The sequence below is a fragment of the Crotalus tigris genome, unplaced genomic scaffold (assembly GCF_016545835.1).
Source record: "Crotalus tigris isolate CLP2741 ecotype Arizona unplaced genomic scaffold, ASM1654583v1 scf7180000017683.1919423, whole genome shotgun sequence".
NCBI lineage: Eukaryota > Metazoa > Chordata > Lepidosauria > Squamata > Viperidae > Crotalus > Crotalus tigris.
This window is the reverse complement of record NW_024096563.1, coordinates 1,737,930-1,765,190: the sequence shown is the minus strand read 5'-3', so window position 1 is coordinate 1,765,190 and position 27,261 is coordinate 1,737,930. Positions and strand designations below refer to the sequence as shown.

The following is a 27,261-nucleotide window of genomic DNA, read 5'->3' as shown; positions in this document are numbered from 1 at the left end:
ATGGAATGAAAGAGAGAATGGAATGGGATGGGATGCTAGGATTGCCAGCAGTAGGAGCTGTCTATGGTTCTGAAGTGCTGCACAATTGCCCAAGCCCCATCTTAGCCATACTCAAAAGGCATTCCTCTGTTTGATAGCTTCCACTTCCCATCTGAACTAAGGACATAAACGCACCCACAGTGCAATTTGTGGGGAATGTCAATGTGCTCCTTCAAACACAACAATTCTCTTCCAGATAAAAAGATTGGTATCTGAGGTGGGAATGCAGGATGGATACAGAAAGGCAGAACGTAGCAATATTGGAGTCCCAGTCTCCTCTGACTTCTTCACTGCAAATGGAGGCAGGAAGAGAAAGTTCCCCTTTTCTTCTTTTCAAGTCAACATCCCATCCATCATTCCAGAAGACTGACCTTGTATTTTTTTAAGGGTGTTATTCATACCTTAAGGTTGTGATGAATCAATCTGGTTTGTGTTGCACTTGTATATTTTTCCAGCAAAAGAACAATAAATTGTGGAAAGCAGAGGAGATGTTTTTGCATGTAACAAAAGGGAACAGTAGTCTTTAGAAGAAGAAGGAGGAAAGTCAGCTAGGATGATTTTTTTTGGCAGCAAAGCACATTGTGGATGCAAAAAGAGCTTTCCCATATGTATGCTCCCATTGCATTAGATCTGCTTCTCTCAGAATTAATGCCTCCAGCAAGGTAGAAATGCTAAACCACTAAAAAACAGTGTAATAGAAAAATCAGCGATGTGTGATGAGGTGGAGCAGAGGTTGCCCAAACCTTTAATATCCTGGCCTGGAATACAAGCTCATCCAGCCCACAGGGCTCAGATAACCTACAAATTAAAGTCTTGTTCTTTTGTTCTTTTTTTAAAAAAAATCTTAATAAATAACTAAATAATAATAATGATGATGATGATGATAAAGTTGGAAGGGACCTTGGAGGTCATCTAGTCCAACCCCCTGCTCAGGCAAGAAACCCTATACTACGTTGATTCAGAAGTAGGAGAAGATGCATAATATATGCACAGAATATTACTGAGGTGTTCTTGTTGGTCCAGTTGCTTTCCAAAATTAATTGTTTTAAGATTTTAGAGATCTGTATGTGTTTGGGAGCAGAAGGAAGAACAAAAAGGGGATGAAATTGTAAACCAGTCTAATCAATTCCAGCAATACAAAGAGTCAGTTTAGAAGTTTAGACAGATAAATAGTATTCGATAATTCATTTCCAAATTCAAGTACAGAGAGTTCTGTCATTAGAGAGGAGCTACTGAAATTAACAGTGGAAAAATCTCTGATTCTCTGGCTGAGAAGATGATGACAAAAGATCCATTGACTTCAAAGTGCGCCTGGAGCACTTGTGGGCAATCACAAGATCTCTCCTTGTCTGGAGAGGAATTATCAAAAAGTCGGCCTAGTCACTATCTCTTCATTCAACTGCAGTCATCAGATCCAGTTTTTATGGAGGTGTTTTTCATCCTTCATTTCTTTCCTGGAAAAAATAGATTAACAGCCTATAGAATTGCAAAGGTTGCTGCAAGTGGGATTTGTTGAATAGTAGGACGGAGAACAAGGAGTTGGCATTTAGTATTTCCTACTACCTTCATAAGTAATTTGCTTTTGTCAAAGAGCAAAGAAGGAAGATGGCTTCCTTCCTTCCTTCCTTCCTTCCTTCCTTCCTTCTTCCCTCCCTCCCTCCCTCCCTTATTTATTTATTTATTTATTTATTTATTTATTTATTTATTTATTTATTTATTTCTTGATGTGATTTGCCTGAACTTGAGTTAATGTTTCATCCCCTCTTTCTGTAATTGATCCCTCCATGAGTTTTGTGCAGATTATTTTCACTGTGGTCTTTTGCTCATTCCTGGACATTCATGCAATTATTTTCCCAGTTTGCTATCGCAAAGCAACATCCATGGTTGACATCCACAAAACTCCAAACCTTCTCAAATTGCAAGGTTGCTTTTGCTGAAAAGGCTTTCACAGGTGAGATCGAGAAGAATGTGTCTCATTGGGCATTTATACCAGAAGAACTGCTCTTGGGCAGTGGTTCTCAACTTCAGCAACTTTTAAGATGTCTGGACTTCAACTCACAAAATTCCCCAGCCAGCAAGCTAAACTTGCTGAGGTTAAGAAACACTGCCCTGGGGACATGTGCAATACAAAGGCCCTCAAAAAACCCCCATATTTATTTTCATTTTGAACATATTTCCCTATTTTCATACTCTTTGGTTAATTTTAGTTTCTCTTTTCTTGGATGACCTGAACCATTCAAGAATGAGCTTCTGACATGATCACCACCCATCACAGATTGCAAGATGATGCTCTATTCCAGTGGTTCTCAACCTGTGGGTCAGGACCCCATTTGGGGTCGAACAACCATTTCACGGGGGTCGCCAAACAATGCAGTCTGCCATTTTCCCCCCCTTTTCCTTAGCTGTGCTACTCCCTTTTATTCTATTGGCTTTTGAAAGCCAATAGAATAGACTCTCTTGAATAGAGTCTAATTCTATTGGCTTTCAAAAGCCAATAGGAATTGTCCAGGCTGTCTCTGCCCTGCTGAGCCCGCCAAAAGTCCCATTCTGCAAACGGTGCTGCACCAGTTGAGTAGTCCTCGACTTACGACCGGTTGGGGGTCGCGGCATTAAAAAGGTTGAGCACCACTGCTCTATTCTTTCAGTGAGAAATGAATTGGTTACCTGGAACTGGGAAAACAGGGAGCTGGATGACAAAACCCACTGGGGAGGACTGCCTCCATGTTGACAACATGTTGAATCTGATTGCTGCCTTTAACCCATTTTGCACAATGCAGTACGTTGAACTATAAAGTAGCCAAACAAGCAAGCTTCATGTAACACACACTCACAGCATTACAGATCAAACTCAGCATGTTGGCTTATTCTAGGCAACATGGGATCATCCCCACCTCCCCTCTTTAAGCAAACTGGGCAGTTCAAGTGCTGAAAGGTCATGGATAGGAGAGATATTTCCAGTTGTGTGACTATGTTAAATTAGGAAATTCTGCTGGATTATTGGTAGATATTTTTGCATGGTGTTAGATAGAGCAGTTCTTGGCTGTGGTTGTGTTGGAGATAGGGGTGGACAACTACATCAGAACAGTTCCCATCAAGTTCAAAGGAGAATTAATTCAGGATTGCTGGTAGGAGCTTCTTGAATGTTGTGTAATTCTTCTCAACTATTGTATGGTGGGAGGTGAGTTCTCAATAAACACCTGCAAGATCTGGACTCTGCAAAAATCTAAATTTGTTGGTTCCATCCAAGATGATCATTAAGTGATTTTGGAACAGAAGATTCATGATACAATGTCCTTTTTTTTAGTTAAACCTTCCTCTGATGAAATGCTAGCATACGTCTCCCTCTAAAGTAAGAACAGACTCTTACTTCTTTAACTACTTTTGGTGCCTTGCCATTGTGTCTTCCACAATTTTTTTCCAGCATATGGATGGGAGCACACACAACATAGGAAATTGAGTGGAATCGGATGGATGACCAGGCTCAATTTCTCCTGGTTGGATTTGGAGGGGAGTTTCTGCGGTGGATCAAGTAGGAAGGAAACTTGAAGTCAAGCCTAGAGCTGATCAGGTGGAAAGGCCACAAATGCTCTTCAAGTCCTAGTAGGGAGCTTGAAAATTGTTTGGAAAGCAGATCAACAAACTATCTAAATTCTCCACCCACCTAAACGTAAATGCCCATAACGTGCAAATAGACACGCGATGGGAACCCTTGTTGTTTGCTATCCTAGTCTCAGGAAGCAGAGCGGAGGAGGAGTAACAAGGCTGCCACAGCTGGCAACAAAGTCCTTCTTTGCTGCTGCCTGTTGGCACCAAGCCCAGATGGAAATGATAGTGAGAGTCATGTCCACCTCTCTCTCCAGCAGCAGCCTCGCCTCCATCTGATCTTTTAAGTGGATCCAGAGCTTAGCTGTCAGCAGGCCTTATGCTGAAAGCCTGTTAGGAGCAGATGAGAGGTTTGCTTGTTAAGTGCCCCCATCTTCTTTCATGCTGATGGCAAGCTCTGAAATGAAAAGGAACTGGTTGACCGCCTCCTTGTGGTGCCATCTTCCCTTTTGGCTTTGGTGAATTTGGCTACAGGATTTTCTTGCAGGGATGGAGGTCTAAGTGACTTGTAGCATCATGGGGCATCAAGAAGCTTGAGCTCCTCCTCGTTCTGATGAGACCGGTGGTAAAGAAAATCTTTCATTCTGAGATGATCTTGGAAATACTCTTCTCTTACTCCATTGATTCAGTTCCACTCATTTTATTATGGCATTTAGTCAGCAAGCTTGGCTGATTCATCAGATCTGTTGTCCACCTTTCCTTCGGGAGTCTGAAACGCATCTCTGTGAAGTGCCAGGAAAATCAGGAGACCCAGGCAATTCAAATGGGTATAAAGACTTATTGTAAGCTCTCTACAAGAATCTGAACTACTAATGGCCATGGAAAATTAGTGGGAGATAAAGAGTAGAAGGAATTCAAGGTGGGCTGGACTTAGATCTCTTGTGGGCACAAAGGGACTCAAGACTGATGACTGTTTGACCCCTCTCTTCCTTAGGCTCAGCCTGGTCATCTCCTACAATCTCCTCCTCCTCCTCCTCCTCCTCCTCCTCCTCCTCCTCCTCCTCCTCCTCCTCCTCCTCCTCCTCCTCCAACTTGTTCCCAAGTAATGTCCCTGTGCTATTCAACTATGTGATACTGACTGGCTCTAAACCAGTGGTTCTCAACCTGTGGGTCGGGACCCCATTTGGGGTCGAACGACCATTTCACGGGGGTCGCCAAACAACGCAGTCCGCCATTCCCCCCCCCCTTTTCCTTAGCTGTGCTACTCCCTTTTATTCTATTGGCTTTTGAAAGCCAATAGAATAGACTCTCTTGAATAGAGTCTAATTCTATTGGCTTTCAAAAGCCAATAGGAATTGTCCAGGCTGTCTCTGCCCTGCTGAGCCCGCCAAAAGTCCCATTCTGCAAACGGTGCTGCACCAGTTGAGTAGTCCTCGAGTTACGACCGGTTGAGTAGTCCTCAACTTATGACCAGTTGGGGGTTGTGGCATTAAAAAGATTGAGAACCGCTGCTCTAAACTATCTAGGGGAGCTTCTGAGGCTGTGAGGTGGATGGGGGCTGGGGGGGGGTGGAGGGTCGAACAGTTGTCCCTGGAGAGTTCAAAGAAGAAGAGACACAAAGTTGGTGGATTGCAGAGAAGTTAAGAGATTTAGATGCTGAGTGCTGGCTTTTATGAGACACACATAGTGAATAATATCTGGGGATAATTAGCAGAAATGTGAAGTGCTGACCATAAACAAAGAAATTGCTGATCTCTAGCAAGATCTGAGCTGGGATATTCACTGGGATATAAGAGGGAGGGAGATAAAGCCCAGCCAGGCTTATAAGATTCTGTTGCAGTTGGGACCAACATTTATGTCACTAAGTAATGCAGTCCTTATGTGAGTCACACCCAAGTTTACAACCTTTTTTGCCACAATCGTTAAGCAAATCATCATGGTCATTAAGCGAATCGGGCTTCCCCTTGTAAGAGCCTGCTAGGAAAGTCGTAAATGCTGATCAGGAGATCCTAGGGTGCTTCAACAGTTGTAAATACATGCCAGTTGCTAAATACTCAGATCACAATTATTTAGATAAGATACGTTAACCTTCATTGTCATTTTTTAGTGTGAGCACACTGGCCCACATTAAAAGTGAAACTCTGTTGCCTGCTCTCAAAAGAAAGTATATATCTACCCATACGCATACATAACACACATATACACATGCTGTATACATACGTACATACATCTATATCTGTCTGTCTGTCTGTCTATCTATCTATCTATCTACTATCATCTATCGATCTATCTCAATCCTTCTTAGATCCCAGGAAAAACCTATCTGTATGACTTCCAAATATCATCTTCTTTCTTAGGACATGTAATATTTCAGCCCTCTTACCTATTTCTCTCAAGGTCATCTCTCTACAGGACCCTTGTCCCCCAGTGAAGGCTACATTAGGAAAGTGACAACTGCACTCCTGGCCCTGAGAAAATCAGGTAGAAGACCATTTCCTCCCCCCAAAAATAAATAAATATTCCGATGCCCTTCTTTTTCTCATCCCCTAAAATGAGTGAGCCCCTCACTTTTGCGATAGATCTGAGCTTTGTCTCTTCATTTTCCATTTTCTGCCGCTCTGCAGATAGGCACCCGTCCATCTTTCAGCATTAAGGAAGTTGCTTCTATTATGAATTGTCACCGTGAGATTAAACACCTAAATTCCAATTACAGGACCAGCTGTTCGGCTGCATCACAGCCCCCCTCCGCCCCCCAGGCTAAATGACGCCTGACAGAGGAAGCATCTGAAAATGCTTGGGTGAAGAGCTTTGGAAACAGCAGGACTAAATAGTTATGGATGGCACCACCTTCCCCTGATGATGGTCCTCCAGAGGCCAAACTCAGGGCGATGGGACCATCCCTCACATTTTGCCTTTGTAGATGTAAAAAGGGAGGAAGGTCTTTAATGGTGGGGGAAACAGACAGGGGAAGGGCAACGAGCCCCTCCTGTAAGTGGTTTCTCTCCACCCTTTCCTCAGTTCTTGCAATAATCCAGAGCAAGTCTCAAGAGCAATCAATCAAGAGAAGGCATGGCGGGTGAAATGAAGAAGAAGCATTATGCGTAGGTAATAATTTGAAAGGAACCGGATGGGTGAGGACAGATTCAAAGGGATGTTTGTGCAAGGCTATTTCCAGAGGAGCCAGAGAGATGAATGAAGTGGTAAGATGGAAGAACAGAACCCATCTTTTGCTTGCTCCTATTACTAGTGAAATTTTGGTCCACCCTTTGGAGCTTCATGGAAAGAGGACATGTTTAGCACCTTGTGACAAAGGAATTAACCTGCTCCCTTTCTCCAAATTTCTCTTCCTGTTGACATTTCAATTTCATTCCCCTACCTGGTACTGTCTGGTTTAAATGCATCCCAAAGAAAGAAATGGACACCTAGATCTCTAAGACAAAGCCTACAAACAATTTGCAGATTTTCTAAAATATTTATTTGGAGACACATTTATCAATGAACAAATGGGAACATTGAGAAACACACCAACACCCATTTCCTACCCAAACTCTTACGGTCATTCGCCCTTTGTTTTTGGTCCCTTGATGTAGCTCTTTGAATTCACACAGCCCCAAGTTGGAGACCTGACGCCGCATGACGGGATGAGCTCCCATCCCTTGCCTCAGCTCCTGCTCACCTAGTTCGAAAGCATGCACATGCAAGTAGATTGATCGGTACCACTTTGGTGGGGAGGTAAGAGCATTCCGTGATTCCTTGGGGTAGAGTCATGCTGGCCACACGAACACAGAAATTGTCTTCGGAGAATGCTGGTTCCCTTGGCCAAGAAACAAGAGATGAGCAACGCCCCTTAGAGTTGGACATGACTGAGAGCGAAGTCTTTACCTTTATTTTTCTTAATTGATGTATTTCGTACTTTAAAGCAAAGGTTCTCAACCTTGGCAGTTTTAAGATGGATGGACTTCAACTTCCAGAAATCCCCAGCGGCCCATGCCAGCTGGGGAATTCTGGGAGTAGGAGTCCATGCATCTTAAAGTGAGAGACACGGCTTTAAAGATTTTCTTCACTCATCTCAGAGAATATTTGAGGATGGGCAGCTATGGAAATATTACAGACCTTAATCAGATAGAATCCTTGGAACCCTATTCAAGAATTCTCTTATGTTCTAGCTTGGAAACAGTTCCTTATTGTGTTTTCTTTGGCTCGAGTTTATCTTCTTTCAATAAACCAGGAAAATGAGAAGGCATTACAAATCCTTCTTTCTTTCCTTTTTTTTTTTTTTTTTTGGTAATTCATCTCTGATTGCAGGGCAGATCACTTTGACCCCATTGTTGCTAGAAGCATAAAAGTATTCTGTGGCTATTACATTTTCAGTAAGTAGGTGATGAAAGCCAGAAGTTCAGTTCAATATTAAGACACCTAACAGAAAGAACTCAGCACCCTGAGTGCATTGCACACCTGCAGATGTGACCTCTGGTGGAACTGTTCCAGGAGATGAAGGACATTCATTGGAGTTAAAGGCTGCCACATCTTGGGACAAATATGCCTCTCTTGGTTGAAAGATCTCTCCTTAAACTCCCTTGTAGGATTGTAGAATGAATAATAGAATCATAAAATGAATCATTGAAGGAATTGTAGAAGCATAGAATCAATCATAAGATCATAGACTCAACCATAGAATCATAGACTCAAACATAGACACAGTCATAGAATCATAGAATCAATCATAGAATCATACTCAACCATAGAATCAATCATAGGATCATAGATTCAACCATAGAATCATAGACTCAATCATAGAATCAACCAAAGAACCAGTTATAAAGTCATAGAATCAACCATAGAATCATTCATAGAATCAAGTTTCTTTTTTACATGCTGAACCTACCAAGATCTTTTCACAATACCACATAGGACCTGATTTCTAGTCCTTTCGCCCACCTTCTCCAGATTTGCTCAATTTATCAATGCCTTCTTGTAACTGGAATGCCTTCTGACTCCTGGAATTCAAGATGAGTGGCTTTCTTCCCATTAAAAATCCATTGCTGTTCCTCCTATTCTTTTTGAGAGCTTTTCAAAGCCATGTTAATAGACTGCAATGTCAACAGCAGGGCCTTGTGGTATCAAAAGACTCATTTTTATATAGGCTAAGCTTCCGCAAAATACAATCCCCTATCTTCAAGGTGCTGCAAGAGTCTTTGTTGTTTTTGCTATGTGCTTCTGTTGTTATATTTATTTGGGTTTAACTAAGAGTGTGTTGACATTCCTTCTGACTTGGATCATAAGCTCTTTTGATCTGGGATTGCAGCTTTGGGGGGGGTATTTCTCCTCCCCCACCCCCAGTCTACAAGCGACTGTACATTGATGAAGGGCCATTCAAAAGCAAGCTACAATTAAGAGAGTTCCAATTTAAGATGCAATGACAATTGTTTCCATTGAGGTTCTCTTTGGTGCACTCATTTGTGTGAAGAAAACACTACACCATACAGAAAGATTCCTCATATAATTATCCATGTGAATTCTCAGCACACTACTTGTATATGGAAGGATGAAAAACTCAGGCGGCAGCACAATGGCTAACTTTAGTTTCACCATATATAGGAATAAAACTCTTATCTTTCAAAAACCAGGTCAGATAATTAATATTACATTCAAGTCCCCAAAATAACTGAACTTATAGTTACGGAGGTCAACCAAGCTAGATGAAGATGACTCTTCCATCTGATTCACTTTTCAGGCTAGAAAATAAACCCAAATGATTCTCCTCATTGATGGTGATAATTAATGAACCATGGAGGAAATGTTTTCATATACCGTATATGCTGGCATACAAGGCGACCCGGCGTATAAGACGACCCCCGTCTTTGTCGCCAAGCCGCATTCCTAGAACATCATCTTATACGCCGGAAACTACCAGTATTTCCGGCGTATAAGACGACTTGGCGTATAAGACGACCCCCGTCTTTGGCGCCGAGTTTAGTGCTTGCGGAAGTCATCTTAAACGCCGGCATATACGGTATTTGTTAGACTTATACTCTGCCTTGCCATTCAGAAGCTCAAGAACAGGAATCCCCAACCCCTGGTCCATGGACCGGTACCGGGCCATGACATGCCAGCAACTGGTCCACACAAACAAGAAAAGCTCCATCCACGAGATGCAGACAGCACACAAAACCACGCACCCTCCAGTCCACAGAAAAACCTCTCTCCATGGAACCGGTCCCTGGTGTCCAAATGATTGAGGACCTCTGCTCAAGAACATACCAAGTATCCCTTCTTCCAGTTTTCCCATCAGAGAAAGCCAGCGAGGTAGGTTGGATTGTGACAAAGACATCCGGGGACTTTCTGGGAGCTGAAGTCCACCCATCTTAACATTGCCAAGGTTAGAAACACCACTTAAAAATTTATTTGCTTCATCCCAGGGAATATTTGAGGATGGGCACCTATGGAAGTGTTATGAACTCAAACAAGAGAGGATCCTCCGAGCCATATTCGAGACCTCTCTGAATGCTCTTGTTTGGAAGCAGCTTCTTTCCATGACTGAAAATGGGGTTCAAGTCTAGTTTTCCTGCTCCTGGTTCAGCATATTAACCACTCTGCCACTCTACCACTCCATAACTCTTAAAAGACGGATCTCTCCTAACCTGGTAAAGCCAATTCATTCAGAGGAATTGCCGGAAGGTATTCGGAATGTCTCGTCTGAAAAACAGCCTATGAAATCTTTGCGTGGTGCTCTTGGCATTCAATAGCTTGAGACAAGCTAGACATTGATTTTGATCTTGTTCACCCTCTCTGAAGCAAAATATACAATTACAGAACGTGCCGAGAGCAAATAAGTCATCATCCACGAATGAAGCCCAGGGTCTCGTCCTCACTAATGACAGCCCAAAGAGCTCAGCTTTTAGCAAAAAGCTTCATTAAAAAATTACACTTCAGAATTTAGTCAGGGAGTTTGACAGAGAGATTTTAGCATTACTGTGAAAGAGAAATCAAATGGGTAGCCGTGTGAGTAGATAACTGAAGAAGGCAGAAAAAGATGTAGGATGATTTAGAGAAAAAAGAGCAGATAAACAGCATCAACAGCAGCAGCAAAACAGAAAATAAAAGAAGAGCTTTGTGGGCATCACCACACCATTTCGCTGCCCAGAATCCAGTGGATTTGGAGGGGGCAATAAATTTAGTTGTTTCTTCTTCTTCTTCTTCTTCTTCTTCTTCTTCTTCTTCTTCTTCTTCTTCTTCTTCTTCTTCTTCTTCTTCTTCTTCTTCTTCTTCTTCTTCTTCTTCTTCTTCTACTTCTACTTCTACTTCTACTTCTACTTCCCATTGTGGCTTAGCAAAGAGCAGACCATGGCATGTCCCCTCTTTGGGCTTCAGAGACATCCTCAGCACGGGGATGACCATCTGCTCTCCTGGTGGGTTCCCACGAGGTTTCTTGGCCTTAACTTGTCTTAGGCTTGAGTTTAGGGCTCACTCAGCGAAGAAGCCTATTTCAAAATATTCTAGCTTGGTCTCTTGTGTGAATGCAACCGTTGATTACAGAAGCTTCAATTCGTATCTTGATTTCTCTGAAATGATAATAACAAAAAAGGGATCTAAAAGGGTGGGTTTGAAATCTTCTTTGGGCATGAATCCCGGAAAAAAAAAATGTTGCCTGGGTGGGATGAAGCCCAATCTACAGATATTTTCACACTGGGAAAAGAGTATTTCTCCCGCCAAACAGATGGCTGTGCTGTCAATCTTGACAGCTCAGATTACCTTTGGAGGAAAAACAGGAAAAGGGTGGGGGGGAGTTCTCCTCCCACCCCCTACCCACCAGCCCTTCTTTTTTGCAAACAGGTTGCGGTTGCTGCTAGGACTGAAAATACCATGCCCACCACCTGCCCCCATGTTTCCGTAGAATCTCTCCACCCCCTTGGCATGGCATGCTGCGAAATACGAGGAGGGAAGCAGACTGTTTACACAGCCAGAGGAAGGGAAGGGAAGGGAAGGGAAGGGAAGGGAAGGGAAGGAAGGAAGGAAGGAAGGAAGGAAGGAAGGAAGGAAGGAAGGAAGGAAGGAAGGAAGGAAGGAAAAGAAAGAAAGAAAGAAAGAAAGAAAGAAAGAAAGAAAGAAAGAAAGAAAGAAAGAAAGAAAAGATCCTTTCCTTCCTATTTTCCTTCTGCAAAGGATCTACCTGTCTAGAATCAATCTGAATACAGAATAAATCTTTTGGTGGTATCAGTGGAAACCTCCCTCCCGAGACTTTAGCAGAAGTAATTGTTTTGATCAGGACTTCAAAGAGTTAAATTCTCCTCCCCTGCTCCTGATTCTCTCCTTCCCCAACACGTGGCTACTGTTGGCATTTCAAGCAACTTAATGTGATGCTTTGAACATTGTATGTCAGCACTATTGCTACAGAGTTGGGGGTAGGGTATTGCAAATGAGTGAAAATATATTGGAAAGGAGAGGGGACATGTGTAGAAATCTTACCCCTTCAACATCCTGTGCCATTAGCTCATGGCAAAGATCTTCATGGGGGGGGGGAGCCAGGGAAATAGTACCAAAGTATTCTCAGCACATATTGAACCCCAAGAAACCAACTGTATTTTAGCCTAGTTCAGAGGTAGGCAACCTTGGCTCTTTTATGACTCGTGGACTTCAATTCCCAGAATTCCTGAGCCAGCCATGCTGAGGGGAAAGGGAGAGGTTTCCATGCTGAGACATGCTGGCTCAGGAATTCTGGGAGTTGAAGTCCACGAGTCATAAAAGAGCCAAGGTTGCCTACCCCTTGCCTTAGCTAGTTACTTAAATCTGGCCTCCCTCCCTCCCTCCTTCCTTCTTCTCCTCCCTCCCTCCCTTCCTCTTTCCTTCTTCTCCCTCCTCTTCCCTCCCTCCCCCTTTCTCCCTTCCTTCCTTCCTTCTCCTCCTCCCTCCCCCTTTCTCCCTCCCTTCCTTCTCCTCCCCCTTCCTCCCTCCCTCCCTCCCTTCCTTCTTCTCCTCCCTCCCCTTCCTCCCTTCCTTTCTCTTTCCTTTCTTTCCTCCCTCCCTTCTCTCCTTCCTTCCTTTCTCTTTCCCCCTTTCTCTTCCCTCCCTTCCTTCTCCCTCCCCTCTTTCTCCTTCTCTTCCTTCCTTCCTTCTTCTTTCTTTTCTCTCCTCCCTCCCTTACTCTCCTCCCTCCCTTACTCTCCTCCCTCCCTCCCCATATCAATTTCTAGCAAGATTACAGAAGAGGAGGGTTTCACCTAAATGTAAGAATATTGGAAACCATTGATTTCCTGAAAGAGGCCCCGGTGCTATTATTCATTACATCAGCCAAATGGCTAATATAGTTATTACAGGCAACGAACAGGGGAAAATAGAAAGACAATTAAAAAAATAATAGTAGCAGTAATAAATGAAGCCTGTTGGCTAAAGCTAGGTTGGTTTTCTCACTAATTATTTTGCTACTTCATCAAGTAGGACATGAATTAATTCATGAGGGGCAACATAATTTTTGCCTTGCTTGGCAGTCTTTGGAAGATCTTGGAAGACAATAGGACAAGCATGAGGGTTCCTGCAATTTTCATCCATAATACATAAACCCCATCTGTTCCTATTTCCTCAGAATTCTTCCCAGTTTTAAACGCTTCCTTGCAATAAAACAATAATGCGCTGTCTATGATTCAGCCCGATTTCGCTTTTAAGCTAAATTTTTTGGAAAATCTTTTTCCAATATTTGCTAGGAGTCTAGGTAGAGAGGGTTGACTTCCATCCATTCTGTGTTGGACCAGCTCAGAAGATAAACCTACCCCTAGCTTGCATACAGAAGATTTCCTTTTTCAAGGCTGTTTTCCAAAATAAAATGAGTGGACTTGGCTTATTTTGTGACTTGGAAGAACATTTTTCTCAAAGATATTTCCAAAAGATTCCTGAGACAGTCAAGTCACATGGAGTCCCTCCTCCACCATGAGTTTCATTCAAGGGCTACAAGTTACACCCCAATAATCTTTGTGGCTCTCATCCCACGTGCATCTCTTAGCTGACATAAACCAGGGATTTCCACCAGTATGACTTGTTCTTATGAGTGTCAGGCTCAGATGTCGATCCGTACAAATCAATGGTGCCCAAGTTATACCGGGGCAGTGAACATGGTGCTTCCAACGGTCTGAAAAATAAGGTAAGGGGTTAGCCCAAAGCACTCCTCCATTAGCAGTAAGGGAAGTCCTGCAGGGAAGCTTCATCTTAAGGAGAGTGAGATGTTAAGCCAGTGATGGCGAGCCTTTTAGAGACCGAGTGCCCAAACTGCAACCCAAAACCCACTTATGTATCGTTGGGTGCTGGATGGGCGTGGCCATTGGCTGGGCGTGGCACATTGGGTAGGCGTGGCTGCAGTAGTAATGGCACACTGGGTGGGACTAAAAAGTTCATTCAATCAATTCCAACTTTGCAAGATCTTTTTTTTTCCCCGCGAGAAATTGAAATTGATTGATTGAACCTCTTTTTTTTTTTGCACATGGCGGCCGAGGCCTAAAGTGAAAAGGTTTTATAAAACCCAGCTGAAGGCCTAGGACTGGGGTGATGGCGTGCATGGTCACAGAGAGGGCTCTGCGTGCCACCTGTGGCACCCGTGCCATAGGTTCGCCAGCACGGTGTTAGGCCAAGTCAGCATCAGATGTTTTTAAGAGGTCAACATAAGGATCTCTGTACCTCAAATTTAAGGTCCTTAAACATCTCGGGGCTGAAGGGTTTGCTCTTCCATTGCGGCTTTTCAATTTTTAGAGAGCAAAAGAAGGCCGCTGAGATTGTTCCTGTCAGTTCTTTGAGAGGTATATTCAAGAGTGACCTCTTCAGTCGCGAGATCTTTCATGCAGTTGGCGTCCATTATATAAATGAATTCCTAAAACCTCAGGGCTTCTGGTTTCCACCGGTCAGCATATTATGTCATTTCCATCCACCCCTCCACCACCCCCTCCCACCCTTTTTCTTTTAACAAATTGATAGCTGCAAACAAGTTCTTGAATTAATGAATAGAAAGAAGCCCGGAGCCTTGGATGTACTAGAATGCTTTTAAGAGAGGCTTGCAGGCATGGATAATACAATATATTAGTCTGCTTTTCTGGAATGGGTTTGTAGCCCTGAGCTCTCTGAACACACACACAGAGAGAGAGAGAAAGAGAGAGAGAGTGAGAGAGAGAAAGAGTTTCTCTCTCTCTCTCTCTCTCTCTCTCTCTCTCTCTCTCTCTCTCTCTCTCACACACACACACACACACACACACACACACACATTGCAGAAAACAATCCTTACTGGAAGAATGGAATGGAAAGCCAGGATAAATGAATGGAAAAAAATGGAAGGAATGGAAGGAAAGAACAGAGAAAGAAATGAAAGGTGGCTGGGGGTAGAAAAAGAAGGGAAACTGTTTAGCCTAAAACATGTTATTATTTCATTTATACCCAACCTCTATTATTTTAATAACCTCAAATAATTAAGGTTGGGTATTAAAACTGTTAATAACTATTATTGAGAATATTCTTAGCTTGGGTGGTAGGTTTGGGCAGGGGCCTGTTCTTTGAGCTTGCTGTTTAGCTCCCGAATGTTTCGTTACCAAACTAAGTAACATCTTCAGGGTTTTGGGGTGTCTTTTTTGTTTATATAGGTCATGGGTGGTCAGTTGGTCTTGAATCACCAGTCTTGTGAGTCAAGCAGTCCCAAGACTGATCAACCACCCAGGACTTCTCTAAGCTTATCTAAGCGAACAAGACACTTCATCCCAAACCCCCCTGAAGGTGTTACCTAGTTTGGTAATGAAACATCTAAGGAGCATGGAGAACGGACCCCTGCCAAAGCATAACTATTATTTTCAGTGCTGTTGTAACTTCCAATGGTCACTGAATGAACAGTGGTAAGTTGCGGACCACCACCAATATTAAAAAGGGAAGAGGCTGCAGGAGAAATGGTCAGCCCAAGCTCATTGGAGCCAACCAGGAGGTTCCCCTAACATCAGAATGGGGGCTGCAGCTGAGCCCCAACCTTCAGCTCAGAACAGGTATCTAAATTCCACGTTCCTCAACAGATGGTTTCTCCTCTCTCGCCTCCTTAACAGAATCAGCAGCTGGGAACAATGCACATACGCTTGGCTTGAGTTTCGCTCCCTTCTGGTCAACTAACCACCCCCACCAACACCCCCACCTTAGTTCCCTTCTCTGCCATCTTCCCTCCTTTCCCTTTCTCCCAGTCTCCTTGCCTTCCCTTCCTCCAGGCTACAAGCAGGAGTCACGTGGTGATGATAAATGAGCTTAATTGGCAGAGAAAATTAATCACATTGTCATACTGGCAGAGGGAAAAGCAGCTGCATGAAATGCCTGGATCCCTGGGCTAATTTGTCACCAGGTCTGGAGACCAGGCTGCTCCCCGATTAACCCTTTCTTGTGCCCATCTTTTGAGCTCTGAGCATGCTCTGTGTGTCACAGATGGGGAAAAAATGTGGACCTAGATTCTTCTCTCTCTCGGTCCCCACCGTGAGTGGCTGCAAAACTGGGCAGAGCAGTAACTGCTGGATTGTGGCCGCTGGGCTTGTAGCCATCAAAATGAGACACTTGTGCCTGGAGACTTGAATGTTCATAAAACTGTGGGGAGCAAACTGTGGAAACCTCGAAACTTCTTCTTTTCCAGGTCTCTTCCAGCTAAAACTGTCACAAACCAGCTGTGTGTTTTCTTGCTATTTGGGGACAGATGAGGCACGGTGATTCACGTGATTAGGATGCTGGGTTGGAGCCCACGTTCAAGACCCGACTGCTGCTGTGGGGTGGGGTGAGCCCCCATCCTTCTCTCCAGCCCCTGCCAGGGACATGAAGTGCTCCCTAACTGGGTGTCCCCTGACAACACTGGCTAATCCTTTCAACCAGGTGCTTCCAACAGGAGTGTGATGTGATTTGGGGACAGGAGACACATAAGTTATGACAACAGTTTCAGCCTTAAGAAAGGTTTAATGTAAGCTTTGAAAAACCAAAGCTTCTCCTCTGGGGGGACGGGAACCCCAAAGTCTGGCCTCATCTAAAATCTATGAAGTGTAACTGGGCTTGTGTGGTGCAGCAGAGGTGCACCCCATCTTTCACTGCAAAACCATGTCAGAGGGCTCACAAGAACATTCAAAACAATGGCTAAGCTATTATCAAACAATCAGATTGATGAATATCAGACTCATGAATATCAAAAGTCAATAATTTTATTATTTACCACCTATGTTACAAGAATCTCCCCAGATTGCTTGCCTTCCTCTGGGAAGGACTAGGTAAGTTTTATGGTTCTTGGGGGAGATCAAACTTCTGCCAAGTGTGGCTTCACAAGGACTCCAAGCTAGGTCCTTGCTTGATCCTTCCTTCCAGACTGGTGATCAGTTTCCCAACAGCTAAGATGAGGAACAAATTTCTTTCCTTTATAACAACCAAACCAGGATTAGAAGCTATGGTCTGCCTCAGAACTGCCACAGGTCTCTATGACTGGACTAATGTTTACCCATGAGAAACTCATTTGGTTGTCATGTAGGAATCCTAATAATGAAATTAGACCTAAGAATGTTTGGATGGAAGGCCACCTGGAATCTCTGGAAGAAGATCTTCAACTCTGGGCAGAGGACAGCTTTGTCCATCATTATGAATAAGCAGGTCTTAACAGGTACTCCAAGCTTCTGAGTGGCTCTATGTAGTGAACTACAGGTAGTAATGTTAAGAGAATTGTCTTCCGGGGGGATTCAGGATCTTTCTGGATCACTTTGGTGGGATTACAGCAGGATTTTCTAGGACAAGTGACCCTTTCTTAAGAAAAATGGGGACACATCTCTACAACTTGAGTTACTTGGGACTCCTGGATCTAATCTTTTGATCCATGACTTTTTTGGTGTTTCCTCTTTGCTTTGTCTTCTGCTTTGTCCTCTGGCTTCCTGGCTGCTACCTTCTGGCTGAAGGACAGCATCAACCATGAAGGCACTCTTAGGCTGGTCCATGCCTCCATCAGCTATTCAAGTGGAGTCGTAACCCTTGATTCTGAATACTTTTGGCCAGATAATTGCTGCTCAATCTCCCAACCGTTGGTTGCATCCTGCTATTGACTCTTTTTGGTGACCCAAGATCCTTGGGAAGGAACCACTGATGGATAGCATCAGAGGTCAAGATCTTTAAAATGCCACCTCCTTATTCCTCATTCAGAAATCCTGCCTTGCCTGTGACCCAGCTGCTCCTTGCAATTAAGACTGGCTACAGTCAATCTTGAGTGCACAAGAGCGAGGTCCATAAGAATCAAGATTTATTGACAGCTTAGAAGCCTCCCACTTGTTACAATTTATACAGGTAATTATGCATTCCCTCTTATGCACGATCCTTGCTGTGAAGGTTACGAAAAAAATCCTGACTTGGCTTATTTATTGATTCTCCATCAAGATGGCTTGAAGAAGCTGTCCTCCTCCCACCAAGACCTCCTGCTTTTCTGCTGTTCCAAAGGTCATTAGCACACATTTCACGATGTATGATTATTAGGACTTTGCCAAGCACAAGAGATGGCTTGCCACGAGTTTTTTTCCCCATGAATGAAAAGTCCTGCTTTTTTATTTTCTTCTCAGATGTGACGTTTGCTGGAAACCACTGGCTTAGGTCTCTCTGGTGGTGGCTTGCAAAAGGGACACGTCCTACAGCTGTCAGGGATTAATCTTTCCTTAAAATTATTCTGGAGTGTCAAGCTTCTGGGTTTCCACGAATAGTGGTGTGGCTAACTCTGATTCTCTGTGTAGGATCATGTTGATATCATACATGCTATGTTGATGATTGGGATCATTCCAAGAAGCAAAAAAAAAAAAAAACCTGGGGAGATAAGAAATCGCCTTGACAGGGAAGTCGAGGAGTCAACAGTAGCTGCAAATTGCTGAGGAAAAGTGCGAGCACACAAACACACACATACACACACACACACACACACACACACACACAGAGGAGTTTGTTTGTTCCCAAAACTCATATTAAGCCCTTGTTAAGGCTGAACTCCACCATAGCTTGTGGGTCAAAATAGCAGGAGGGCACACTGCTGTTTTGTGACAGTTGTGGCTAGTAGACACGTCAGAAAGATGTGGTTTAGAGGCCACTGGTTTGTCCCTACAATTTTATGGGCATTTGAGTCTTCACGCACAACTTTCTTCCTTTGATGGCAACCAGGCCAGCCGCAGAAGTCCAGCAGGTGCCTAGATGGTGAGGAGACCAGGTTGCAAGTACATCAGAGTCAGAAAAATGACTGAAAAGTGAATGACATGAGTCACGAAATGGTATTGATAGGTGGTGGGAGGATACCATGGCCACAATGTTTGGAATACATCAATGGTAACCTCCCATCTAGGGACACCTGCAGTGGGGTCAAAAGGCATGATGTGATGGGCCGTTGCCTTGAAGCCATGAGGGTCTGGATGGGGGTTAACAGACTCAGGCTCAATCCTGACAAGACCGAGTGGCTTTGGATGTTGCCTCCCAAGGATCATGTCGACTGTCCAGTGTTGACTCTAGCGGGGGAAAATATACCCCCTTCGGAGCGGGTTCGCAACTTGGGTGTCCTCCTTGATCCACAGCTGAATTTGGAACATCATTTGATGGCTGTGGCTGGGAGGACATTTGCACAAGTTCGTCTGTTGCACCAGTTGCGACCCTACCTGGACCGGGAGGCTCTCCTTACAGTCACTCATGCCCTTGTCACCTCACGTCTGGACTACTGCAACGCACTCTACATGGGGCTACCCTTGAAAAGTATTCGGAGACTACAGTTGGTCCAGAATGCAGCCGCGCGAGTGATAGTGGGTGCTCCTCGATACACCCACGTTACACCTATCCTCCATGAGCTGCATTGGTTGCCTATTGGTCTCCGGGTCCAATTCAAGGTGTTGGTTATTACCTTTAAAGCTCTATATGGCTTAGGGCCAGGCTATTTGCGAGACCGCATACTACCTCATAGTTCCCTTCATCTGGTTAGATCCCACAGGCTGGGCCTCCTTCAGGTCCCGTCGGCCAAGCAGTGCCATTTGGCGGGGCCGCAGAGGAGGGCTTTCTCTGTGATGGCGCCCACGTCTTGGAACCAGCTCCCACCGGAGATTAGGACCGCTCTCACTCTGCTGGTTTTCCGTAAGCTGCTTAAGACCTGGCTTTTCCGGCAGGCCTGGGGTTTATAAAATCTGACCCATGGATGACTGTTATTGTACTGTTTGTTTTGTCATGTTTTATGGTGTTTTTATTGTTAGCTGCCCAGAGTCCTGCGGGAGTGGGGTGGTTTATAAATTTTAAAAATAAAATAAAATAAAAATAAATGATGGCATTGCCAACATTTTGAAGACCTGCTTCCTCTTTATATGCATAGCTGGCGCTAAGCATGCAAAGTAAGAAGTGTCTCTCTCTGTGTGTAGGGGGGGGGTGTATTAAAATACAATAGTGCTGGAAGGAACCTTGGAGGTCTTCTAGTCCAGCCCCCTGCTCAAGCAGGACAACCTATACCATCTCAGATAAGTGTTTGTCCAGCCTCTTCTTAAAAACCTCCAGCGATGGAGCGCCCACGATTTCTGGAGACAGTTTGTTCCACTGATTAATTGTCCTCCCTGTTAGGAAGTTTCTCCTTAATTCCAGGTTGCTTCTCTCTTTGGTCAGTTTCCAACCATTGTTTCTTGTCCTGCCCTCTGGTGCTTTGCAGAATAACGTGACCTTCTTGTCTTTGTGGCAGCCCCTCAAATACTGGAATACTGCTATTCTGTACCCCCTATTTCATTCATGTGTTCAGTGTGTGATTGTTGTAGAAGTACACCTTTTTCGTTCATGCACTGAGAACATAAACCCACAGCCCTCAGAAAGAGGAGAAGCATGTAGATAGGGGGGCCTGCATTGTGAGGAGGCTTTTGGTTGAGTCTCGGGAGCACATTAATTAAAATAAGAGAACAGGGATGATCATATTAATTTCTACAGAGGTCTCCATGGGCCACGTTCTGCGTTCATCCTTGTTAAATAAATTCCTCTTACATTCCCTCTGAGTTGCGTCTTTCAAGCTGGGTGCAGGTGCTTCTGAACACCTGATGGGAAGAGTTAAGCTGAAAGCTTTCCATAAAGCAGGACAAGATGCAACAGATGGAAAGTTCTCAAGGAGAGATTCAACCTAGAATTAAAGAGAAATTTCCTAACAGCGAGGAGAATTAATCAGGAGGATGACTTGCCTCCAGAAGTCATGGGTGCTCCCACACTGGAGGCTTTTAAGAAGAGATTGGACAGTCATTTGTCTGGAATGGTATAGGGTCTCCTACTTAGGCAGGGGGTTGGTCTAGACCAGAGGTAGGCAATCTTGGCTCTTTTATGACTCGTGGACTTCAACTCCCAGAATTCCTGAGCCAGCATGGCTCAGCTTGGAAACCTCTCCCTTTCCCTCAGCATGGCTGGCTCAGGAATTCTGGGAGTTGAAGTCCACGAGTCATAAAAGAGCCAAGGTTTCCTACCCCTGGCCTAGATTCTAGAACAGTGGTTCTCAACCTGTGGGTTGGGACCCCATTTGGGGTCAAATGACCATTTCACGGGGGTCGCCAAACCACGCTGTCCGCCATTTTTTTCCCTTTTCCCTAGCTGTCCTACTCCCTCTTATTGGTGGCCACACCCACTTGGGGGTCACCACAACATGGGGAACTGTATTATGGGGTCACAGCATTAGAAAGGTTGAGAATCACTGTTCTAGAAGATCTCCAGGTTCCCTTGCAATTCTATTATTGTATGTTTTATGCTTCATCATATATAAAAGGATGGAATGACTGTTTTGGGTCAAATCTGTCTTCATGACAGATTTCTGATGGTGGAGTGATGAAGTCCACCACTGGTGGAGATAGGATTGGATTTTTAGAGTGATTGACAACACAAATATCTTCAAATGTCAGAACATCTCCCTCAAGCCACCCACAATTATCCAAAATGAAATAACATTTTAAAAAAATAGATTAAATCATGCAGGCTGTGGGCATTACAGTACACTGCCAGTAGTTAGCAGGGCTTTTTTGCACATTTCTACAGAACTGGGTTTCTCAACCTTGGCAGCTTTCAAATGTGTGGACTTCAACTCCCAGAATTCCCCCTGGCTCAATTTGTTTTGCCAAATTTCTCAGCTCATTTGAACCACCTTCATCCAAGTCCTTTTCTGTTCAGACGTGTTTTTTGTTGTTGTTTTAAAAGATAGAAAAATATCTCCCCCTTTTTTCTTAGTAAAGACAATTTTTTTTTGCAAAAATATTCCTAATGTCTGCATATTTATTAAATTATTTATACATGAAATGGCTTTTGTGGATCAGAAAAGTGTATCCTGCACCTGTGGGAAAAAGCTAGAATGAAGGCAGTTCCTAATATATGTATTTTGGCAACCACGAAAATCCCCGACTGTATTGCATTCTTAACGATCATTTTTAAGAAGGTATGCATGGGTGTATATGAATCCATGTGTAAATATGCACATTTGTTTCCTCATTCCCAATATACTCATTAGGGGGTATACATTTTTTAATTGGAAAATCCCAGTGCAGATTTGAGGAACGTTATATTTTTGGGCAAAGATTTCTTCCACCATTGGCTCAGTAGCAAAGTAGGTAGGCTTTGACTAAAATGAGAAATTAACTAATTTTCAAATCACCAAAATTCCTAGAATAACTGCCTTTTCTTTCTCATGCAAACACAACTTGGCATAAATAAACAACAATAATTGCAACTTGCTTACAAGGCCTCGGTAAGACCACACTTATAATACAGCATCCATCCATCTAAAAAAGATGTTGAGATTCTGGAAAGAGGGCAGAGAAGAACAACAAAGATGATTAGGGGGCTGGAGGCTAAAACATATGAAGAACAATTGGAAAAATTGAGTATGTCTAGTCTAGTGAAAACGAAGGATGAGGGGGACATGATAGCAGTATTCCAATATCTCAGGGGTTGCCTCAAAGAAGAGGAAGTCAAGCTATTCTCCAAAACACCTGAAGGCAGGATAAGAAGCAATGGATGGAAACTAACCAAGGAGAGAAGCAACCTAGAACTAAGGAGAAATTTCCTGATGGTGAGAACAATTAACCAGTGGAACAACCTGCCTCCAGAAGTTGTGAATGCTCCAACACTGGAAGTTTTGAAGAGATCAGACAACCATTTGTCTGAAATGGCCTAGGATTTCCTTCCTGAGCAGGGGGTTGGACTAGAAGACCTCCATGTTCCCTTCCAATTCTGCTATTTTGCTGTGTTCTCCGGAAGTTAACATCACTTCTCTACTCCAAGCACGTACAGGTAGTCCTTAACTTATGACCTTAATTAAGACTGGAAAAATGATGGCTGGTCTTCTTAGCAACAATTCTTTTCAGCAATTGGCCAGATTTCCAAGGAGATCAACTGCCATTCACACACGTCCTCTACTGAAAATGTACGTGGGAAGCTAGCAATTTGTTTTAATTCCTTTTCATGTGAAGTGAGGAGAGGGAATTGCAGTAATTTAACCGAATGCTGGTTTTTGCAGTAATTAGTCAGTTGGAAAGAGCCTTGATTGGCAAGGGGTGATTTCTGGGTCCACCCAAGGTTATCCAGTGGGCAGGAATGAAGAGGATTTCGGGTCAGCCACTAACTATTTGAAGAGAAGGGTTTTACAAGTTCTGTTGCACATTATCATCCATTCCGCATGATTTGCAAACGGATGAATCAGTTCTCAACTTTCTGCTGCACGAAGTTCCCCCCTCCTGTTCAGATTTCTTCCGATCCTGGAAGAATAAAAGATAGTCCCTGCACATTATCATGGTGGGAGCTCAGCTTCAAGGTAAGTGGTCTAGCAGAAATCAGTTGAATTTGATAAGAGTGCTGAAAGTTTGGCATTTCTCCTTTAACAGAAGTTGGGACATTGCAAGTTGGACAGCTCCCTAAGCAGATATCATAAATAATCTCTTTTTAGGAATTGGTTACTGTCAGAGCCTATCTTGAGAAGACAATGTCTTCCTTCCTACCTTCCTTCCTTCCTTCCTTCCTTCCTTCCTTCCTTCCTTCCTTCCTTCCTTCCTTCCTTCCTTCCTTCCTTCCTTCCTTCCTTTCCTGTCACTGGAGGTTTTTAAGAAGAGATTTGCCCAAAATGGCAGAATCTCCTGCTTGAGCAGAGGGTTGGATTAGAAGATCTTTAAGGTTCCTTCCAACTCTGCTTTCCTTCCCTCCCCTCCCCTCCCTTTCTCTTTCTTTCTTTCTTTCTTTCTTTTTTTCTTTCTTCTGCCTTGATTCAGTTCAAGGTAGTATATCCTGGAGAATTTTGACCATCCACTCTGTTGTTGCATTGTGGTATGCCTTCAGACTGGAACTGGAACCAGAGATAACAAGTTCAGATAACCCCACCTGTGTTCTTAATTAAAGAAAGCTATGGGGCAGCTTGGTGCAGTGTGAGATTAGACAGAATCAAATCTTCGTTGCATAGAAAATGAGAGTTGCAAAGCCTCATTTAGCCTTCCATTTGCATGGTGTTGCTGGCAACAGAGGAGTTTGCTGATTATCTTTAGAGTCTCAAACATCCAAAACTCTTCATCCTACTGTGATAGTGACCTCTTTCCTCTGAAGCCAAGAATCTTAAACTTCAACTCTTTTTATTCTGCTCCAAGGACAGTAGCTCCTTAATCAATCTTAATCTGCATGAGCCAATGATGGCCTACCAGCCAGGAATCATCTTTGGTTTTGTGCTCATGTGGACCATAAAGAACATCAAAAGCTGCTTGTGGGACTTGGAGAAGTAGACATTTGGTGACTTAAGAGCAAATCATCTTTCCCCTCAGCTTTTAGCAAAGGATCCAATAAGATAAGATGATAAGATAAGATGATAAGATAAGATAAGATGATAAGATAAGGTAAGGTAAGATAAGGTAAGGTAAGGTAAGATAAGATAAGATAACCTTTATTGTCATTTTTATACTGTGGGCACAATGGCGCACATCAAAAATGAGATTTAGTTGCCTGCTCTCAAAGTGAAATACATACATGACACACACCTAAACATACTATGAACCCACATCCCTACATATATGTAGCAAATAAATATTAAATATTGTCCCTCTTGAATATATAACGGAAGGAGGAAGCTTGAGAGTTCGCAAGGTTGATGCTGTATGGAATGAAACTCTGTCTGAATCTGGATGTTCTGCTACGGATACCACGGAGCCCCCTCCTCCCAAAAGGGAACAAGGAAAACAGGTCGTGAAGAGGATGTGTAGTGTCCCAGATAATCTTACGGACCCTGCTCAAGCAGCGCTTGTGTGCTATGTCCTGGATGGGAGGGAGGGAACTGCCAATGATCTTTTCTGCAGTCCTCACCACTCTCTGAACTGCCAATAAACTTTTCTACTGTCCTCATCACTCTCTGCACTGCCTTCCCGTCTGAAGCAGGGATGCTTCCAAACCAGACTGTGATGCCGTATGACAGGATGCTCTCGATTGTCCCCCTGTAGAAAGTGGTCAGGAAAGGGGAAGGAAGATGTGCTTTTCTCATGCGGTGCAGAAAATGCAGGCGCTGCTGTGCCCACTTATTAGTTTCTCACTGTTGAGCGACCTACTCGTTAGCTGCACACCCAGGAATTTGATGCTGGTAACCATCTCCACAGGTGAATCATTAATGCACAGAGAAGTGTGGCTGTGCCTGCCTTTTCTGAAATCAACAATGATCTCTTTGGTTTTACCGGTATTTAAAACTAGGCTGTTTTCCTTACACCAGTTCACCAGCCCCTCAACCTCCTTGCGGTAAGCTTCCACCTTGTCATCCTGAATAAGGCCCACTACTGTTGTATCATCTGCGAACTTCACAATATGGTTGATGGCAAACCTAGCACAACAGTCATGGGTCGACAGGGTGAACAGCAGCGGATTTAAGACACAGCCCTGAGGAGAACCTGTGCTCAAGAAAATGGTATTAGAGGTATTTGTTCCAACTCACACATATTGGAAAGAAAATCCAGTTGCACAGAGGAGTGTTTAAGCCTAAAAGGCCCAGTTTGTCTACTAGATGCTGGGGAATGATTGTGTTAAACGCTGAACTGAAGTCGACAAACAGCAAACGCACATGAGTATTTCTTTCCTCTAAGTCAGTGGTTCTCAACCTGTGGGTCGGGACCCCATTTGGGGTCGAACGACCATTTCACAGGGGTCACCAAACAATGCAGTCTGCCATTTTTTCCCCCTTTTCCTTAGCTGTGCTACTCCCTTTTATTCTATTGGCTTTTGAAAGCCAATAGAATAGACTCTCTTGAATAGAGTCTAATTCTATTGGCTTTCAAAAGCCAATAGGAATTGTCCAGGCTGTCTCTGCCCTGCTGAGCCCGCCAAAAGTCCCATTCTGCAAACGGTGCTGCACCAGTTGAGTAGTCCTCGACTTACAACCGGTTGGGGGGTCGCGGCATTAAAAAGGTTGAGAACCATTGCTCTAAGTGCTTCAGGCTCAGATGGAGAACGGAAGAAATAGCATCCTCCGTAGAGCGATTTGGTCAGTAGGCAAACTGAAGCGGGTCCAATGCTGGTGGGAGACTAGCTACAATAGTGTCCTTTATCAGCTTCTCAAAGCATTTCATGATGGTAGATGTCAGTGCAACCAGACAGTAATCATTGAGGCCTGTAATTGTGGACTTTTTTGGCACTGGCAAGATGATGGCCATCTGCCATGGGACCACTGCCTGCTGCAGTGAGAGGTTGAAAATATCTGCGAGAACACAAGCCAGCTCCAATAATTCGATTCCATCACTGTGGAAACATTGATTATAGCTCTTTCAAGGTGCTGCCTGGATTGGTTTTAAGACATCTGTTCTAGAGTAATGCCTGCCCAGATGACTCCTTCCCCCATTGAAATGTTCTAGATTTCTCAGATTGTTCAAACCTTTGCCAAACTGTTGCAGAGTATGTTGCACCTCAGAAATGCTCACTAGTTCTGTGGAGTCCTTGGTGCTCTCTGAGCTTGGTGATTTTCTTGCAGACATTTGATTAACCAACAAGGTAACACCATCAGTTCGTCTGTTCATTTATACTTGGTGGTCAATGATGGAAGGCAGTCTGTTTGGTGGTCAATGATGGAAGGAAGTCTGGTCAATGATGGAAGGCAGTCTGCTTTGGGAGAGACTGCTTCCCAAAGGGCAAAGATGTAGCCGAGCTTGGAAAATCTGGTAGACAGGAAGAGAGAGAAGGTGGCCCCATCCTAGCAGTTCACGGACTAGATCAATAATTATGCAGGAAGTGGTTTTAGTCTGCCAAGATTCTTTCTATCTGTAGGCGAATAACAATAAGGAAACTACTTAGCAGTAACTCCACATGTCGTTCTTGGTTTGTGGGGCCTGACATGGTCAGTTTTAAAGAAGATTGCTGACGGTCCATCATAAGAAAATTAGAACAGTTACTTCCAAACAATGCTAGGTGTATTCTAGTGACTTGCATACCAAAGTAATTAGAAAACCCTTTAGCAACTCCATTACTCATTATATGGTACTTGTTACAGACATTATAGCTGTGATTATACACTAAGCTTGTAATTACAATGGTTACGTGGATATTGGAAGCTGACTTGCACTCATCAGTATCTCTCCTAAGATTGCCTTCCCTGGACAGCTTTGGAGAACTGGGTCATCGGAAGGGTCTTCCCCTTGCCATGCTAACCACCCCCAGGTACATGTTCACAATAATGCAAGATGTGAATGGGCCAAT

At 43.7% G+C, this 27,261-nt stretch overlaps 1 protein-coding gene across 3 annotated transcripts in view; it reads left to right on the top strand.

Annotated features, from left to right (window-relative positions):
* Window positions 1–27,261, top strand: part of LINGO1 (leucine rich repeat and Ig domain containing 1) — a 272,719-nt gene that overhangs the window by 92,005 nt on the left and 153,453 nt on the right. Inside the window, exon 4 of one of the 3 annotated variants that reach the window (XR_005556070.1) lies at window positions 236–826. The exons of the other annotated variants lie outside the window; for them this stretch is intronic. The gene's annotated coding sequence lies outside the window, so the exon portion shown is untranslated. Of the gene's footprint in view, window positions 1–235; window positions 827–27,261 lie in introns of those variants that run through there. 3 annotated transcript variants of the gene reach the window in all.